The sequence below is a fragment of the Balaenoptera borealis genome (assembly GCF_965194805.1).
Source record: "Balaenoptera borealis genome assembly, chromosome: 2".
Taxonomy (NCBI): Eukaryota; Metazoa; Chordata; class Mammalia; order Artiodactyla; family Balaenopteridae; genus Balaenoptera; species Balaenoptera borealis.
This window is the reverse complement of record NC_138867.1, coordinates 145,305,009-145,326,035: the sequence shown is the minus strand read 5'-3', so window position 1 is coordinate 145,326,035 and position 21,027 is coordinate 145,305,009. Positions and strand designations below refer to the sequence as shown.

The 21,027-nt window shown below is 40.3% G+C and overlaps 1 long non-coding RNA gene across 1 annotated transcript in view; it reads right to left on the bottom strand.

The window, feature by feature from the left end:
- Window positions 1-21,027, bottom strand: part of LOC309623233 — a 49,602-nt gene that overhangs the window by 9,403 nt on the left and 19,172 nt on the right. Inside the window, exon 1 of the long non-coding RNA XR_014241281.1 lies at window positions 116-21,027. This exon is cut by the window's right edge and continues 19,172 nt beyond it. This is a non-coding gene — a long non-coding RNA (uncharacterized lncRNA). The remainder of the gene's footprint in view (window positions 1-115) is intronic.

The window sequence follows — 21,027 nt, the reverse complement described above, 5'->3', positions numbered from 1 at the left end:
GCACTAGGGAAGGCCCTTGCACAGAAACGAAGACCCAACACAGCTAAAAATAAATAAATAAATAAATAATAAAAATAAAGGAATTCCTTTAAAAAAAAAAAAAGAATTTGTGTACAAAATACACAAAACATTCACAGAACTCATTAGCAAGAAGACATATAACCTAATTTGTAAAAAATGAAAACAGATTTGAGCAGACATTTCATCAAAAAATATAAGAATGGCACATAAGCACATGAAAAGATACTCAATATTATTAGTCATTATGGAAATGCAAATTAAAACCAAATGAGGAAAAAGGCAGAGTAAGGATCTCTGAAGATCCTCTCCTCCATAAAAGCAATGAAAAACTGGTGAAAAAAAAAAAATGGTTAGAATCAACTTTTTCAGAACTCTGGAAATTAAACAGTCTAGCAGAAATCTGGGGAGCATTTATTCAAGAAAAACGAATGAAAGTCAACAAGAACACAAGCTTTGCAGCATTTTAACTTGCCTTGTTCCATCCCCACTCTCCAGCTTCAGAGTATGCTTGAAAGCTAATAGTCCCAAATCATGGTAAAAACCAGCATCCTGGCACCCACTGGAGGAGGTATTATGGGGTTGGAGCTACTTCAAAGCCCCATTCTCAAAGAATTGTCATTACTTGACATGTCTGGTAGTTCTCTGGAAGATCTCACTGGAAAGGGTGTATTTGTTTGACCTGAGTCAGAACTCACCCAGTTTCTCCTTATGGGCATTTGTCAAAAAGAGTTACAAGCAATTGTTTAATTTCATGGTTGTCTGAGGTGGGTGATAACACAATGAACTAACAAAAAGCTTAAAAGGAGAACTTGGGGAATGAGATATCTGTATGGGGCTTTGAAAAGCTCTGACATATTCCTGAGAATCTAAATGGCCATGTGAATGCGCGGTACTGCGTACAGGCACAGGAAAGACCTGAGAAAGCCCTACACTCTCACCTCTGGCTGACCTTGAGGTTCTGTGCAAGCAGGAATTGAGAGAGAAAGTAGAGTTGTCAATTGCCTGGCTGAGTGTTCAAGGCATGCTCAAACATTCATACACAGCTCCTTTGCAAAGACTGGGAGTCATATTGGTTCCTGGTGTTTTAAAGCAATCTCTGTCTAATCATTAGCTGACCACTAAGCTAACCAAGCAGTGTCTTCAGTGGCCACACTCAACAAAGAATACTGATTTTACAGAAATAGGTCAGAAAAGTCAGGAAACAAACTAACAACAATAACCACAACAAACAGCAACAACAACAAACCCCAGGGGGGAGAAAGAATCTGATTTCCAGAGTTGCCATATTATATTCCTTAAAATGTCCCGTTTTCAATAAAAAAATTATGAGATATATAAAGAAATAAGAAAGCATGACCTATATACAGGAACAAAAATAAAAAGCAATCAGGCAATTCCTACCACATAACCCAGGAACTCCTCTTAAATATGAACCCAAGAGAAATGAAAACATACAGCTTCACAAAGACGTACATTTAAATATTTATACCTTTTTTCATATCAGCCAAAACTATAAACAACTTAAAAGTTCATCAACTGATGAATTAAACAAATTGTGGCATATGCATACAACAGAATACTACTCAGCAATGTACAGGAATGAATACAGTACTGATACATGATCATCCCCACCCTCCAGGCTTATCAGCTTCTTTCAGGATCTTGAGCATGCACTAGTAATCCAGGGCTTTGCACGTGCTGTCCCCTTTGCTAGATACCCTCCCACGTACCTTCACATGGCTGGGTCATTCTCATGCTTCAGGACTCGGATAAATGCCACCTCCTCCAAAAGACCCTCCCTGACCACCCCCAAAGTGGCTCTCCTTGGTTGTTTGCCTCTGCCCCTAGTTTGTCTCACTCATTCCACCTATTAACAATTCTTTGCATTCTGTGGTCTAGTTACTTCTTTTTGCCTGCCTGCAGGACAAAAGTTACCAGCCATGTCAATAATAGTTCAGTGTTTTATTTTTCATTGTTGGGACATGAGGAGATAAAGCGCTAGAATTTGTTCTTATTAAAAAGTAATACAGGGACTTACCTGGCGGTCCAGTGGTTAAGACTCCACACTCCCAATGCAGGAGGCACGGGTTTGATCCCTGGTTGGAGAACTAAGACCCCACATGCCGCACGGTGCGGCCTTAAAAAAAAAAAAAAGTAATACACATCACTTTTTTTCTCTAAACCTGTCTCAAGCACTTTTTCATCCCCACCAGTACTAACTTTCCAAATTAAATTAAAAGTTTCTAAGCGTAGGTGTCAGATTTATTTACTTCCAAATGGGACTCCCTAGACTCACTTGGTTTAATTTGACCAGGTACAAAAGCCCTACCTACCCCCAAATTGTTCAACTTATCTGCTACTATGTCAGAGTATCAGAATCCCCAACATTAGAGAACTTTGTTGGGTTCAAGATATAAATATCACTAGAAGCACAAACTACTACATATGAAATGAATTAGATATAAGGATGTAATGTACAGTACAGGAAATACAACCAATATTTTATAACTTTAAATGGAGTGTAATCTATAAAAATATTGAATCACTATGTTGTACACCTGAACCTAATATAACGTTGTAAATCAACTGCACTTTAATTTTTAAAAAATTGCTAGAAGGCCCGTGTGGAAATACAAGTATATTCTCTGGGTATATAAAATATTGTCATGTAGGTATAATTATTAAGAGCACTCTTTTACTCTTAAAAGTGTCCTGGTTTTCATCAATGAAACAAAAAGACAACCTATGGAATGGGAGAAAATATTTGCAAACCATGTGACTGACAGGGGTTAGTATCCAAAATATACAAACCGCTCATGCAACTCAGTGTCAAAAAAACAAACAACCCAATCGAAAAATGGGCAGAAGACCTAAATAGACATTCTTCCAAAGAAGACATACAGATGGCTGACAGACACATGAAAAGATGCTCCACATCACTAATTATTAGAGAAATGCAAATCAAAACCATAATGATCACCTCACACTGGTCAGAATGGCTATCATCAAAAAGTCTACAAATAATAAATGCTGGAGAGGGTGTGGAGAAAAGGGAACCCTCCTACACTGTTGGTGGGATGAAAATGGTGTAGCCACTATGAAAAATAGTATGGAGGTTTCTTGGAAAACTAAAAATAGAGCTACCATATGATCCAACAATCCTTCTTCTGGGTATTTATCCAGAAGAAATGAAAACTCTAATTTGAAAAGATACATGCACCCCAGTGTTCATAGCAGCACTATTTACAATAGCCAAGTCATGGAAACAACCCAAGTGCCCATCAACAGACGACTGGATTAAAAAGATGTGTTATATATATATACAATGGGATATTACTCAGCTATAAAAAATAATGAAATAATACCATTTGCAACAACATGGATGAACTTAGAGAATATCATACTTAGTGAAGTAAGGCAAAGACAAATACTATATGATATCACTTATACGTGGAATCTAAAAATAATGCAAATGAATCTATACACAATATAGAAACAGACTCATAGAGATAGAAAACAAACATGGTTACCAAAGGGGAGAAGAAGGGACAGATTAGGAGTATGGGATTAACAGATATAAACTACTATACATAAAATAGATAAGCAACAAGGATTTACAGTATAACACAGGGGATTATATTCAATATCTTGTAATAACCTATAATGGAATACAATCTTAAAAAATAATCACTTTGCTGTACACTTGAAACTAACACAGTATCGTAAATCAACTATACCACAATTTTTCTAAAAAAACTGTCCTGGTTTGGACACTAAATTCTATGGGCATCCAACCCAGCAGGAAACCTCATTGACACAGGGGCACATAGGAGAGGTAAGTTGTGGTGGGGGCTGACAGACAGGTGGCTAGCAGTTAAGACAGGTGCATAAAGACAACAGGAGGTGCCAGGGATGCAGGCAGGCATAGGAATGGCAAATGGTGGGCAATACAAGGGAACAGGAGACCCTAAGACAAAATTTGCTCCTTTACAACTTCATCAGGTACCAATTCAGCCTGCAACACTCAAAAACACATTCACCTTTCCTTGGGGCAAAGGGGATTAGCACAAGTCTCATCCAGAGGAAAATTAATACATGTTCACAATTTATGTTCAACCCAGAATCTTTGTTTATTCTGGAAAAGGACTTAGAAGCTTCTCTTTCAACACTTTAATCCTTTGGCCTAATCATCTTCCAGCAATGGCTGAAACAGTGTACAGGGTAAGTGCTGAGGGAGGCCTGAAGGGGAAATCCTTCGTGAGTCTGGCAAGCAGTCAGATTCAGTACCAAATGCTGGCTAGACAGTGCCAGTTTCTCAGTCCCTCTGGGAATGTTACTGCAATTCCCACTAATGCCTACTTCAAGGTTCCCTGGCCTGACAAGCTCACTGTTAGCATCTATTAAGCAGGGCTGGTCTGTGGAGAAAAACTCCTTTTCAGACTTATATTTCCCCTAAGCCTGGAAAACAATCTTCTTCTTGCTGTGACCTCCGCCCATGACTATTGGCAGGAGGTGTAAAACCCAGAGCCCATCACCCAGAAAAACATTTCCAGGTGTTTCTATTCAAGGTCTGCCACAGAAAGGCCGAATTTACTTTTTTGCTCCATTCTCCACCATAAGCCAAAAATGCAAAAGGCAATCCCACCCCTGAGCTGTGTCACACCCATGCTCACCATATACCATGCAAAGGGGGAGAAAAAAAATCATGGTCTTCATGAACTGTAGAAACTCGTACCCAGAATATGGCCACTTGGCAACTTTTTGGGTCCCCTCACTTTTTCCACCCCAGCTGGGTTCTTCCTCAGAATTGTTTTCTAAGTGGCAGCTTGTGTTTATTCTATTGGGGTTTTGGAGAACTTAGGAAAAGGAAAAATCAACAAAGTGTAGTTAGGCACATGGAAAACCATATGCTTCATAAAACTGCATATGTGCTGTGTTTAAGATGTAAAGAAAGATACGCAAAAATAAACACCTGACAACTTCAGAATCTACCTAGATTCGAAAATTCAAAACGCCTATGTTCATATGCAAAATATACAGCATGCTTTAAATTTCACAGATTATTAAAGCTGAAAGAGCTCATTCAAGGGTTGCAAATTCAAACTCCCATGGGGACCAGGAAGGTAATACAAATGAGTGAAGTGGGCCAGGTGGGGCCTTGGGAACTGGGAGGCAGGGGTGCTGCCTAAACAGGTGAGTTCTCCTGACTTTTTCAATGTTGTTCAGTCATTCAGATTTATTTTAAAATACTGTGGACTTCCCCAGTGGTCCAGTGGTTAAGACACCGGGCTCCCAATGTAGGAGGCCCAGGTTTGATCCCTGGTCAGGGAACTAGATTCCCCCATGCCACAACTAAGAGCCCGCATGCTGCAAGGAAGATCCCGCGTGTCACAGTGAAGATCCCATGTGCCACAACTAAGACCTGGTGCAGCCAAGTAAATAAATAAATATTTTTAAAAATATATTGTATTGGCCAAACAATACACATATGCATTAAGATTTGATCCATGGACTTCCAGCTTGAGACATCTATTCTAGAAAGATTTCATAATTAATGAATAGATAATGTGATGTAAAGAAAGATATCTTCTCAGAGTCCCATGGATTGTGAATCCCAGATGTGTCACCAAGGCTCAGTTCTTCTAATTCTCACCCTGATACTCTTTCTCCTCATTCTGATATTGTATGACCTGCTAAACACAAGAGGTTTCACATACAGGTCAATTTCACATGGTCAATTTCACTGTGTGTTTGTCCTGGTTATTTTTCATTTGCCAGTCAAGATCCATTCTGCATCCTTCTTTACCTTGTATCACTGTGTCTCAGGAGGGTGACTTATATAACCTATGTCAATGGGCTCCTTTGTCCTCTGGTTTTTAGTTGAGTTAAGCCAATGGGAGGCCCCAACAGGAGCTCAGAGGGAAGGTAAGAGGAAATTGTTGTGTTTCTCTCCACTAAAAGCTCCTATCAGGCAGCACACTCCACGGAGCTTATTTATTTAGCTTATCTGGGTTTCAGTAACCACACCCTCTCCTTGCCCCTTCAGGCTTAGGGGTGGTAATGGCTCCCCATTACTGTTAGGTTCAGGGTACTGCATCCTTCCTTGCTGGGTTCCCCAAAATCTGTCTACAAGTTTATAAATGGTCCCTTTATTAAAATCTCTTCAATTACCAGCTGAAACAGTGTGACCAACCATCCTGGTTTGCCAGAGACTCTATTAGCAGTGAAAATCTCATGTCCTGGGAAGTCCCTCAGGCCTGGGCAAAGCGAGACAGTTGGCCAACCTATGTACAAGTTCTATCTGTATATTTCTTTAAAATCTTCTGCTTCTTTTATCATACTATTCCTTCTCTCACATCTTTAAGCATTTCAAATATACTTATTTTACAGTCTCTTATATTTATGTCTATTACTTCTGATTCTTGGGGCACTAATTATCCTTTCGCTGCACCTGCTGGCTCTCTCTCACGGTGGTTAATTTTCTTTTGTGAGTTCTTTGTGCCTTGAGTTGTAAAAATGTCCCAAATAAAACAGTTTTACAATTGCTTGGATTGTATCCTATGTGTCTAATTGACCTGAGCAGTCTGTGCTAACTTATCAGCAGTACACATTTGGATACCATACCCATTTGTGGCACAGACCTGGGGTTTTACTTTCTTGGCTGTAACTTTTTTTCTTATTTTAAACCAGGGCCCTAGACAAGTTGCAAGCTTTCTTCTTTCCTAGAGGCAAATGTAGAGTTGTTACAGTTGCCATTCCATGGGAAGTACAACTTGTCAAGGTTCCCGGCTTTATGCCGAAGCTTAGTTCTAGTTTTCCTACCTAGTGAGGGCTTGAGGTCACATCTCCTATACCTCTAGTGGGTGTCAGGTCCCCAACCCTCAGGTCTTAAAGCCTATATCTGGGTCAGAAATTTTGCTGAAATGTCAGCCCTCCATTATTGTCCTGGCTTTGATCTGTATCTTCATTTATTGCACCTGGAGATTTTTCTGTCTTTCGTGCCAGATGTTTTATAAAATTCTATTTTTTTATTCAGTCTTTCTATGAATTTGCTCTGTCATACTGTCAGAACCAAAGACCACTTGGAAATACTGGAGTTCATACCCAGCATAAACTGGAGAAAGGCTTATGTGGTTCTGCTTCCATGCTTGCAGGGTCAGTGACGGAATTCAGCTGACAACTTGAGGCCAAAATGCAGCAAGTCTGGGGTATCTAACCAAGTGTGAGGCACTGCTGAAGTTATACTGGTCTCACTTAAGGTGAATGGCACCATGAGGCAAGGTGGAAATGAAATATTCATTGCCCATTCAATATTACCTAATTTGTGTGTCCAAGTGTTGACAAAAGAGAAGCCTTTGCCGTCTACTTTATGAGTAATTGTAAATTAACATGCAACCCTGCACCCATTCTGGTGAGAAGAGAATAACTTAGATTTGCCAACTGTTTGATAACATGGCCTGGTTTCAACTGCAGATGTCACCCATCCTGTTTCCAACTGTTGGAAATTCAGCGGAATAGAGAGACTTCCTAAGAGAAGCGATTTTGTATAACATGATAGAACCTGGAATCTAAAAATCTTAAATAATCAAAATTAAAAGAAATTTTAAAGATGAGGCCCAACTTGTATTTCAGGTTTAGACATTCCTTCAAACTCTTCCAAGCATGTTTACAGCACAGCCAAACACAGTCATTTTGCTCCTGCAGTTATTATCTTGTTATGCGGCTTGCTGGCTTTTTTTTTCACTTGAGAAGTTGTACTGAACAGATCCTGGAATGCTTGATAGCTATACAGATCTGGCAGGCAGGACTAGAGTGCTGCATCCATCAGCATGACCTAGGGCCCAAAGATTCTTCATTTGCTTAAAACATTGGGCCCTGAGGTTCCCTGGGGCTCAGTTAGAAAGGAACTGCTCAGAGCTTTGACACTTAGCAAATGCCAACTTGAAGTTCCAGACATTCCTCCCAACGTGTAGGCTGTTGGCACAAAAACCAGGCCCCCACAGGACAAAGCAGGTGCCTCCCCCACTCCCCAGCCAGAGCGCTCTCTATGGGGGATTCAGCTCAAGTCAAGAGCTAAGAGTGGGAGGTCATCTCTATGAATCTAATTTCTTCATTCAATAATAGGGGCAGGGGCCAATAGGAGAGGATACCAGAGGAGTAAGGCAATGTGTTATGAGGCACACAGTAAAAGCATTACTATAATGGGAAAAGGAGGAAATAGTCATGATAAAACTAATACTGCTTACATCCTTTGCACTCCTTATCTTATTTAATCATCAACAAAAAAGCATGTTATGTCATATTCTGGGGCGCGCCATAGTTCAAACATAATATTTATCTATTCCTTGTGAGCTTTCTTAGGCCTGCTCCTTTCTCTTATAGTTTTAGGTTTTAATAAAAATACATACTGAATACTTCTTATATAAAAGCACTTGGTTAAGTGCTTTATATGCATACATTATCTTTTATCCTCACAATTCTATGTGGTATTATTGTCCTCATTTTATTGATAAGAAAACTGAGGCTAAAAGGAAGCTAAGTTACTAGCCCAAGGTCACACAAGTAGTAAATGGCAGAGGCCACATTCAAATCTAGACCATCTAATTTTAAAGTCTGAGCTCTCATTACTATGACCCTGGATCTCAAACATTAATGCATACCTTGGGAGTCTTTTAAGAAAGCAAATTTCAGGGACTTCCCTGGTGGTGCAGTGGTTAAGAATCCGCCTGCCAGTGCAGGGGACACAGGTTCGAGCCCTGGTCCAGGAAGATTCCACGTGCCACGGAGCAACTAAGCCCATGTACCACAACTACTGAGGCTGTGCTCTAGAGCCCGCAAGCCACAACTACTGAAGCCCGTGCGCCTAGAGCCCGTGCTCCGCAACAAGAGAAGCCACCGCAATGAGAAGCCTGCGCACCGCAACAAAGAGTAGCCCCCGCTCACCGCAACTAGAGAAAGCCCATGTGCAGCAACGAAGACCCAACGCAGCCACAGATAAATAAATAAATAGATTTATTTTTTTAAAAAACTCACAAGATAGACCTTCCTTCTAGAGAAGCTGTAAAATGCACCCTAACCCTGTCTTCCATGTTTCCAGACCTCAGTAGGGCCCAGAGTCAAACGAAGAGTGTGCATTTGCCTAGGGTAGGGGGTTTCTAGAATTTTCCAGGACTCGCATTACTCTCCATCTCTTTAAAGAATGGGCTCACAAAAGAATGAAGTGATAGATATTTTCACCAAAGGATTTTCTTATCGAGTGGAGGAAAAGAACAGAACTCAGCAATCAGATGGGACATGGAAGAGTAGAACCAGTATCCCACAGGGGATGTGCTCCAGACATCCTGGTAGCAATTTACCTCCCATTAACACCCCACAGTTGAAAAAGAGCAAAAAAGCAGTCACGCAAAGGGCCTGCTGTGAGGTAGCACTTCTGACACATGGACTTCCCGAGGGGAATGAATTTCCACTTGGTCTCATTCCTCATTATTGGTCTTCCCACCTTAGGCCTGGTGTTTCTCCATCAGCGACAAAGTTGGTTGCACCCTATAGCTGGCCTCGGTGCTTCCCTAACCCAGTGCTTCCATTTGAGGAAAAAGAAATTAAAAAGCTTTTGAAATGAGTAACTCTAAAAGTAACTCATTTTTGTCCTAATGCGTAAGTAGGGTATTTGAGAGTTGAATGGAAAACTTCCTTTTCAGAGCCCTTCCCAGGCTCAGGAACAAGTTATTCCAAAGCCATCACGGGCAACTGCCTCAGCAGAGAGACAAAAACAGAAGAAACTATTGCTATAATTACGACTAATTACAATCTCATGATTCCATTTAATCTTCACATAAGAAGTTCACCAATTGGAGAATGCCATTGATCCTCTATGCCTGAGCCAATTAGTTATTTTGGTCCAATCCAAAATGATTGCCCAGCCTTTGCCAGAATGAAACTGTGTTCAGAATTTTATTTTTACAGCTTTAAGGCATCCCAGAGTTTAACAGGACATTGGAAACCATCCATTTGTGACACATCTGCTCCAACAAGATCGGCATATTTCAAACATCATTAAGAAGTTATATTTCAAACATCATTAAGAAGTTAATACTGAAACCCATTCTAACTTTCTCTCCAATGACAAGTTGTTTTTTAACGTTCAAGTGTTTAGATTTCTTTTAGAAAAATGGAAATGATTCTTTAATACCTTCGAATTTTGGTCCAGATAGTCTAGGAAGAAAGAGATTATAAGTAACATCTCAATTTTGGGCACCTCATTAGTCAGGGGGATTGGGTTTCTGATGACTGCTCTTCTAATTGACTAGCAGTGGACTGTTGCTCTCTGGGGTGTTGGAGAATTCCATGAATCCTGCTTCCAGCCCTCCAGAGTTTACAGAGACTGCAGTCTTTCACTGCCTGCAGTATCCCTGAGCCTCAAGAAATCATGGGAGGCAGTGGGCCTCTGCCATTTTACCTATGCTGTAATCTGAAGTGAGTTATTTATCCCCTCAGACACTCCACTTTCTCAAGGTATAAAATGAATAAAACACTACCTGCCCAAAAATTTGATGGGAGAATGAGAGGTACAATATGTACTGTTCCAGGGCTGGGCACAGAGTCAGTGCCCAAACAAAATTGTTTATTTGTTTATTCAACCAAAAGTTAAGCACAAGAGTGAGTGCACAATATACAGGCTCTGCTTTCCTGTCTGTTATGGTCTGGTAGATAAAACAGGTATGAGTCAAATAATTACTCAATTTAATTTTTAAAAAGAGATAAAACAATAAAAAAGGAGAATTTAAAGCAGAGGAACTGCTAGTTAGGTGGGGATAGGGACAGGGAAAGGGAAGGGGAGGGGGAGGGGGAGGGGTGAGTTAGGGAAGATTGAGGAAGTAACACTAGAACCAAGATATGAAAGATGGGGGTGCTGAGAGGGAGCCTGTGGGGGTCAGAATCAGGGAAGGAGGACCTCAGAGAGAACAAGGAGGAAGCATGGCAGAGATGGGGCTGAAATTAGTCACAGGCAATTTCACATAAATTATTACCATGCTTTCTTCAGTGAAGCCTTTGATTTAAATGACAAAATTTTACAAGTATGTCTTAGGAACAAACTTTTAACCTTGTTATGAAATAATTTATTGACAGGAATACTTCATGATCCATTTCACTAATTTCTCTGAAAAACTGCCTAATTTATGTGAAAGAGAAAAAAGGGGGAAACGATATAAAGTTACACAGCTACATGATTACATGCAGCAGAAAGATAATACAAAATCAATGCATTATAATTTATCATAAATTATAAGGAGTGGACTTGGAGTTGATGAATGATCTGAGATAGAGGCTCACTGCTGGTTGTGTTAGCCTAAGCAAGTCATTTACAGTTGTCCCTTGGTATCAATAGGAGATTGGTTCCAGGACCTCCCCGATCCCCATATCAAAATCCAAGGATGCTCAACCCCTAACATAAAATGGCACAGTATTTGCGGATATCCTACACACATCCTCCCGTACACTTTAAATTATCTCTAAATTACTTATAATACCTAGAACAATGTAAATGCTATATAAACAGCTGTAAATAAAATACAAATGCTATGTAAATTCAAGTTTTGCTTTTGGGAACTTTCTGGAATTTTTTTTTCAAATATTTTTGATCCGTAGTTGGTTGAATCCGAGGATTTGGAACCTGTGGATATGGAGGGCGACTGTACTTAGGGTTTTCTCTGTGCCAGACACTGTGCTAAGTGCTTACATGACATGTATCATTGAATTTTCACAACCCAGTAAGCTACCAAATGTCCTCCTCCTCATCATCATTATCATCATCTGCCCTTTACAGAAGGAGAGACAAGCTTAGAAAAATGAACTAGCATGCCCAATATTACATAGGTAGTAAATAACAAAGTTCATATTTTAATCCTAGCAACTAGCTCCCAAATCTGCACTCTTAAAACCGCAGTACAAATCATTTGCTCTGTCTAGACTGGAAGGTGGTTGTGAAGATGAAACAGTCATGAACATCCTTTGTAAAAAACACCCACAAACCCCCACACCAAGGTAAGAGACCACTGGGATGAACACCTCTGCTCTCTTGCCGTGAAACCCAGACCCTTTCAGGTTCACTCCAACTTTATTCCAACTGTTCAGGCTGGGACTTCAGAAGACTTTTTCTTAGCAGGGTGCTTCACCTGAGCCCAGGGGCCCATGGGTCCACTGAAACTGTTTGCAAAGTATTACATGCATATCCACATGTGTATTTTTCATATGGTTGGTTACGCAAAATGTTTATGAACTTCTGGGAAGAGGAACATTCTCACTAAATTCCAATTCAATGAAGTTGATTCAGGACAATAAAGGACTGGGAGTTAAGGAGAGATTTTTAATTCTCTCCTGGAATCACCTGCTCTCTAAATACTTGAGGTGGGCCTATAATGTGTGAATCCAGAGGTCTAGCCATAGTGGGGCTCCTTTAAAAATTACTCTTGTTTACTCACTTTCCAAAAAAAGTCCTTACTTCTCTATATAAATTTGCATATTTAGGAGTTAAGTAAACTTGCAACAAAAAAAAGTTTGAAACACATTAAACTCTGAACTATCTAAATCCTTCAAAATTCTGCACAGTCTGTGCCACTGTATATTAAAATTACTTTAGCAGAGTTGCAATCATACATTCCCCTGTGCACTGGGTTTCCCCAGTGCTATTTCACATAAACATTTTCCTGTATTGGCATAGCCCACACACTTGTGATTTTAATAACGTGAGAGAATCCCATTCTATTAACATATATTGAAAGCATTTAAATTTTAAAAAGAAAGAAACCCTCAATTTTAGATTCGCAAATCCCTGATTTTCACTTTAAGATTAAAAAAACTGATATAGAAAATGCTAGTAATGTATAATGTAATGATTTCAGAGTATGGGCTTTGGAATCCAACAGACCTGTATTGGAATCCCATTTCTGCCTCTTACAAGCTATGTGACCTTGAGTGAGTCACTTAAGCTCTCTGAGCCCCAGTTTCCTCATTGTAAAATGGGGATAATAGCAATATCTCCCTCTTCAAAACTGTTGCAAGATTAAGCTACATAATATACTTAAAGTGCTTTACAGAGTGCCTGGTACATGCTAAAAGATTGGTAAGTGATAGCTATGGGCATAATAGACAGAAAATAGAGAACAGGACCCACCCAGAGCATTTTCTTTAGGAGGGGTGAATACATATTTTTCCAAGGTCATAAGGAAAGGAACTCTCGGGAAATAAGAAAGAGATGAATTGGCCACATGTTGCTATAGATTTACTGGGCTATTCCAAGTTTGGGTGCCTGAAACGAACATTTTCAGCCCTAAAATAAGGATGGCAACTTAGGGCTGGTGAGCATGAATAAACATAGCCAGAGAATAAATATACCCAGCGTGTCCCTGGCACAGTGCCTCTGTTCAGCCTCACTGCTCCCCACCTCCCTACAAAGCAAAACCTTCCAAGCCAAGCCATCCCTCCACCATCAAGGAAGGTTTTCGGACACTTCCCCTGACCAAATGCTAGAATATTCAAGCTAAACAGAACCATGGCAATTCTCTCTTGTCCAACTCACCCACTTTACAGATCAGAAAATGGGGGACTCAGGCATGGGAAATGAATTTCCAAGGTTGCATAACTCCTGAAGGGCAGAGCTGGTATAGAACTCAGTCCCAAACCATCAGCCCAAGGATTTTCTAGTCAGTCATTTGTGTTCCACCTTCGTGATATTTTATTTTACTGTGGAGCTCCTATACTCCTATAAAAATTTACTTAATTTTTAATTATCTCTTTCAGGGAGACCTTCAAGACAGTGGAGGAGTAAGACGTGGAGATCACCTTTCTCCCCACAAATACATCAAGGATACATCTACATGTGGAACAACTCCTACAGAACACCTACTGAATGCTGGCAGGAGACCTCCGACTTCCAAAACGGCAAGAAACTCCCCACGTAACTGCGTAGGGCAAAAAAAGAAAGAAAGAAAAGAGACAAAGGAATCGGGACAGGACCTGCCCCTCTGGGAGGGAGCTGTGAAGGAGAAAAAGTTTCCACACACTAGGAAGCCCCCTCAGTGGTGGGGACGTGGCGGGGAAGCTTCGGAGCCACGGAGAAGAGCGCAGCAACTGGGGTGCAGAAGGCAAAATAAAGAGATTCCTGCACGGAGGATCGGCACTGACCAGCACCCACCAGCCTGAGACACTTGTCTGCTTGCCCGCCCGGATGGGTGGGGGCTGGGAGCTGAGGCTCGGGCTTCAGAGGTCAGATCCCAGGGAGAGGACTGGGGTTGGCTGCGTGAGGACAGCCTTGGGGGGGCCAGTGTGCCACAGCTAGCCAGGAGGGAGTCCGGGAAAAAGCCTAGGCCTGTCAGAGAGGCAGGAGACCTCTGTTGCAGGGTGCCTCGGGGAAGCACAGGAGCCTCCTGTTCTGTGCGCTCACAGATGGCAGGGCAACACCTACGGGAGCACGAGCGCAAGCCGCAGCTGTTATCTTGAACCCCAGAGGCTGCCCCCGCTGCCGTCAAGGGTCCTGTGTGCAAGGCAGGTCACTGTCCACACCCTCCCAGCAGCCTGTGCAGCAGCCCCCCACTGCTGAGGGTCCCGCGATCCAGGGCCAACCTCCCTGGGAGAACGCACACCGTGCCTCAGGCTCTTGCAACTTCACAATGGCCTCTGTTGCCACAGGCTCTCCCCAAACATCCCAGTTGTGACTGCCATATCCCTCCCTCCCCCCGGCCTGAGTGAGCAAGTGAGCCATAATCAGCCGCTGCTTTCACCCCCTCTTGCCTGGGCAAGGCACAGATGCCTGAAGGCAGCCCACACACAGAGGCGGGGCCAAAACCAAAGCTGAACCCCAAGGGCTGTGCGGCCAAAGAAGAGAAAGGGAAATATCCCCATGCAGCCACAGGAGTAGCAGATTAAATCCCCACAGTCAGCTTGGTAAACCCTGCATCTGTGGAATACTTGAATAGACAACGAGTGTTCCCACAATAGAAGCTGCGGACTTTGGGGGCAGCTGTGGACTCTGGGGGCAAATACACACAGGACTAAGGCCAGATCAGAGTCTGAGCTGGCCCCAGAGTGCCCACAGCAGGTCCAGAGACTACCTAGAAGTACTGGAGGACTTCCTGGGCAGGCAGGTATTGGCCATGGCTCACTGTGTGGGCAAGGACACTGAAAAATATCACTAATTCTTTTGATGCTGTTCTGTTGTTCTTTTTTATTGTTCTTTTAATTTTCATTTACTTTTTCTTTTCTTTTTTATGCTTTTATTTTTAATACATTTTAATTTTTTTTCCTATTTCTACTGTACTTTTTCATTATATTGTGTTTTTTCCTTGTGTTTGCTTTTTTCTGGTTTTTGTTTTCATTTTATTTTTAACTATATTGTATATTTTTCTATTTTTACTTTACTACTTTGTTGTTTTGTATTTTTTCCTTTTGTTTTCATCTTTGTCCTTACATTTTTTTGATCATTTTTGTGTGTCTGTTTTACGCTTTCATTGCCTTTTTTTAGTTTGCTTTCTGCATTTAATTTGTTTCCGGTTTTATTTTTTTGTTAGTTTAGTTTTTAGTGTTTGTTTTCGTTTTTGGGTTTGTTTATTGGTTTGGTTGCTCTCTTCTTCTTTGTTTTCTCTTTTTTTTCCTTTTCTTTTTGTGAGTGCATGTGTGTACATTTCTTTGTGTGATTTTGTCTGCTTAGTTTTGCTTTTACCAGTTGTCTTGGGGTTTTGTCTATTCATTTTTTGTTTGTTTTTGTTTTTTTGGTTTTGTTTTTCTTCTTCCTTTTCTTCCATGCCGTGTGGCTTTCAGGGTCTTGGTGCTCCGGCTGGGGGTTGGGCCTGAGCCTCCGACATGGGAGAGCCAAGTCCAGGACGCTGACCACCAGACAACTCCCGGCCCCATGGAGTAATAATCAGCGAGAGCTCTCCCAGAGGTCTCCATCTCAACACTAACACCCAGCTCCACCGTACAGCCAGCAAGCTCCAGTGCTGGACACCTCATGCCAAACAACTAGCAAGACAGGAACACAACCCTACCCATTAGCAGACAGGCTGCCTAAAATCATATTAAGATCACAGACACCCCAAAACACACCACTGGACGTGGCCCTGCCCATCAGAGGGACACTATCCAGCTCCACCCACCAGAACACAGGCACCAGTCCTCCCCACCAGGAAGCCTACACAAGCCACTGGCCCAACCTCACCCACTGGGGACAGACAACAGAAGTAAGAGGAACTACAACCCTGCTGCCTGTAGAAAGGAGACCCCAAACACAGTAAGTTAAACAAAATGACAAGGCAGAGAAATATGCAGCAGACAAAGGAGCAAGGTAAAAACCCACAAGACCAAACAAATGAAGAGACAGGCAGTCTACCTAAAAAAGAATTCAGAGCAATGATAGTAAAGATGATCCAAAATCTCGGAAACAGAATGGAGAAAATACAAGAAACGTTTAACAAGGACCTAGAAGAACTAAAGAGCAAACAGTTTTTTGTTGTTTTTTTAAAAATATATATATATTTATTTATTTATTTATTTATTTTGGCTGCATTGGGTCTTTGTTTCTGCGCAGGCTTTCTCTAGTTGCAGCGAATGGGGGCTACTCTTCGTTGCGGGGCATGAGCTTCTCATTGCAGTGGCTTCTCTTGTTGCAGAGCACTGGCTCTAGGTGCACGGGCTTCAGTAGTTGTAGCATGTGGGCTCAGTAGTTGTGGCTCACAAGCTCTAGAGTGCAGGCTCAGTAGTTGTGGCACAGGGGCTTAGTTGCTCCGTGGCATATGAGATCTTCCTGGACCAGGGCTCGAACCCATATCCCCTGCATTGGCAGGCAGATTTTTAACCACTGCGCCACCAGGGAAGCCCAAACAAACAGTTTTAAACAACACAATAACTGAAATTAAAAATACTCCAGAAGGAATCAATAGCAGAATAACTGAGGCAGAAGAAGGGATAAGTGAGCTAGAAGATAGAATGGTGGAAATAACTGCCACAGAGCAGAATAAAGAAAAAAGAATACAAAGAATTGAAGACAGTCTCAGAGACCTCTGGGATAACATTAAACGTACCAATGTACGAATTATAGGGGTCACAGAAGAAGAAGAGAAAAAGGAAGGGTCTGAGAAAATATTTAAAGACATTATAGGGAAAAGGAAATAGTTAATCAAGTTCAGGAAGTGCAGAGAGTTCCATACAGGATAAACCCAAGGAGAAACATGCTGAGACACATATTAATCAAACTATCAAAAATTAAATACAAAGAAAAAATATTAAAAGCAGCAAGGGAAGAGTAACAAATAACATACAAGGGAATCCCCATAAGGTTACCAGCTGATTTTTCAGGAGAAATTCTGCAGGCCAGAAGGGAGTGGCAGGATATATATTAAATGATGAAAGGGCAAAACCTACAACCCAGATGACTCTACCCAGAAAGGATCTCATTCAGATTCAACAGAGAAATCAAAAGCTTTACAGGCAAGCAAAAACTAAGAGGATTCAGCACCACCAAACCAGCCCTACAACAAATGCTAAAGGAACTTCTCTAAGTGGAAAACGCATGAGAATAAAAGGATCTACAAAAACAAAGCCCAAAGAATTAAGAAAATGGTAATAGGAATATACATATCAATAATTATCTTAAATGTGAATCAATTAAATGCTCCAACCATAAGAAACAGACTGGACCCACTTCAGACCTAGGGACATATACAGACTGAAAGTGAGGGGATGGAAAAGATATTCCATGCAAATGGAAATCAAAAGAAAGCTGGTGTAGCAATTCTCAGATCAGACAAAACAGACTTTAAAATAAAGACTATTACAAGAGATAAGGAAGGATACTACATAATGATCAAGGGATCAATCCAAGAAGAAGATATAACAATTGTAAATATTTATGCACCCAACATAGGAGCACCTCAGTACATAAGGTGAAAGCTAACAGCCATAAAAGGGGAAATTGATAGTAACACAATAATAGTAGGGGACTTTAACACCCCACTTACAGCAATGGACAGATCATCCAAACAGAAAATAAATAAGGAAACACAAGTTTTAAATGACATGTTAGACCAGATGCACTTAATTGATATTTATAGGACATTCCATCCAAAAACAACAGAATACACTTTCTTATCAAGTGCACACAGAACATTTCCAGGATAGATCATATCTTGGGTCACAAATCAAACCTCAGTAAATTTAAGAAAATTGAAATCATATCAAGCATCTTTTCTGACCACAACGCTATGGGACTAGATATCAATTACAGGAAAAAATCTGTAAAAGATACAAACACATGGAGGCTAAACAATACACTACTAAATAACAAAGAGATCACTAAAGAAATCAAAGAGGAAATCAAAACATACCTAGAAACAAATGACAATGAAAACATGATGACCCAAAACCTACGGGATGCAGCAAAAGCAGTTCTAAGAGGGAAGTTTATAGCAATATAATCGTACCTAAAGAAACAAGAAAAATCTCAAATAAAGAATCTAACCTTACACCTAAAGCAATTAGAGAAAGAAGAACAAAAAAACCCTCAAAGTTAGTGGAAGAAAAGAAATCATAAAGATCAAATCAGAAATAAATGAAAAGGAAATGAAGGAAACAATAGCAAAGATCAATAAAACTAAAAGCTGGTTCTTTGAGAAGATAAACAAAATTGATAAACCATTAGCCAGACTCCTCAAGAAAAAAACGGAGAAGATTCAAATCAACAGAATTAGAAATGAAAATGGAGAAGTAACAACTGACACTGCAGAAATACAAGGATCATGAGAGACTACTACAAGCAACTATATGACAATAAAATGGACAACCTGGAAGAAATGGACAAATTCTTAGAAATGCACAACCTTCCGAGACTGAACCAGGAAGAAATACAAAATATGAACAGACCAATCACAAGCACTGAAATTGAAACTGTGATTAAAAATCTCCCAACAAACAAAAGCCCAGGACCAGATGGCTTCACAGGGAATTCTATCAAACATTTAGAGGAGAGCTAACACCTATCCTTCTTAAACTCTTCCAAAATACAGTAGAGGGAGGAACACTCCCAAATTCATTCTAGGAGGCCACCATCACTCTGATACCAAAATCAGACAAAGACGTCACAAGAAAAGAAAACTACAGGCCAATATCACTGATGAACATAGATGCAAAAAGCCTCAACAAAATACTAGCAAACAGAATCCAACAGCACATTAAAGGGATCATACACCATGATCAAGTGGGGTTTATGCCAGGAATGCAAGAATTCTTCAATATACACAAATCAATCAATATGATACACCATAATAACAAACTGAAGGATATAAACTATATGATAATCTCAATAGATACAGAAAAAGCTTTTGACAAAATTCAACACCTGTTTATGAAACAAACTCTCCAGAAAATGGGTGTAGAGGGAACCTACCTCAACATAATAAAGGCCATATATGACAAACCTACAGTAAACATCATTGTCAATGGTGAAAAACTGAAAACATTTCCTCTAAGATCAGGAATAAGACAAGGGTGCCCACTCTCATCACTATTATTCAACATAGTTTTGGAAGTGTTAGCCATGGCAATCAGAAAACAAAAAGAAAGAAAAGGAATGCAAATTGGAAAATAATAAGTAAAACTGTCACTGTTTGCAGATTACATGATACTGTACATAGAGAATCTTAAAGATGCCACCAGAAAACTACTGGAGCTAATCAATGAATTTGGTAAAGTTGCAGGATACAAAATTAATGCACAGAAATCCCTTGCATTCCTATACACTAACAACAAAAAATCAGAAAGAGAAATTAAGAAAGCAATCCCATTTACCATTGCAACAAAAAGAATAAAATACCTAGGACTAAAGCCACCTAAGGAAGCAAAAGACCTGTATGCAGAAAACTGTAAGACACTGATGAAAGAAATCAAAGATGATACAAACAGATGGAGAGATATACCATGTTCTTGGATTGGAAGAATCAACATTGTAAAAATGACTATACTACCCAAAGCAATCTACAGATTCAATGCAATCCCTATCAAATTACCAATGGCATTTTTCACAAAAGTAGAACAAAAAATTTTACAATTTGTATGGAAACACAAAAGACCCTGAATAGCCAAAGCAATCTTGAGAAAGAAAAACGGAGCTGGAGGAATCGGGCTCCCTGACTTCAGACTATACTACAAAGCTACAGTCATCAAAACAGTATGGTACCAGCACAAAAACAAATATAGATCAATGGAACAGGAGAGAAAGCCCAGAGATAAACCCACACGCATATGGTCACCTTATCTTTGATAAAGGAGGCAAAAATATACAATGGAGAAAAGACAGCCTCTTCAATAAGTGGTGTTGGGAAAAGTGGACAGCTACATGTAAAAGAATAAAATTAGAACACTCCTTAACACCATACACAAAAATAAACTCAAAATGGATTAAAGACCTAAATGTAAGGCCAGACACTATAAAACTCTTAGAGGAAAACATAGGCAGAACACTCTATGCCATAAATCACAGCAAGATCCTTTTGACCCACCTCTTAGAGTAATGGAAATAAAAACAAAAATAAACAAATGGGACCTAATGAAATTTAAAAGCTTTTGCACAGCAAAGGAAACCATAAACAAGACAAAAAGACAACCCTCAGAATGGGAGAAAATATTTGCAAACAAAGCAACTGACAAAGGCTTGATCTCCAAAATTTACAAGCAGCTCATGCAGCTCAATATCAAAAAACCAAACAACCCAATCCAAAAATGGGCAGAAAACCTAAATAGACATTTCTCTAAAGAAGACATACAGATTGCCAACAAACACATGAAAAGATGCTCAACATCACTGATCATTAGAGAAATGCAAATCAAAACCACAATGAGGTATCACCTCACATGAGTCAGAATGGCCATTATCAAAAAATCTAGAAACAATAAATATTGGAGAGGGCGTGGAGAAATGGGAACCCTCTTGCACTGTTGGTGGGAATGTAAATTGATACAGTC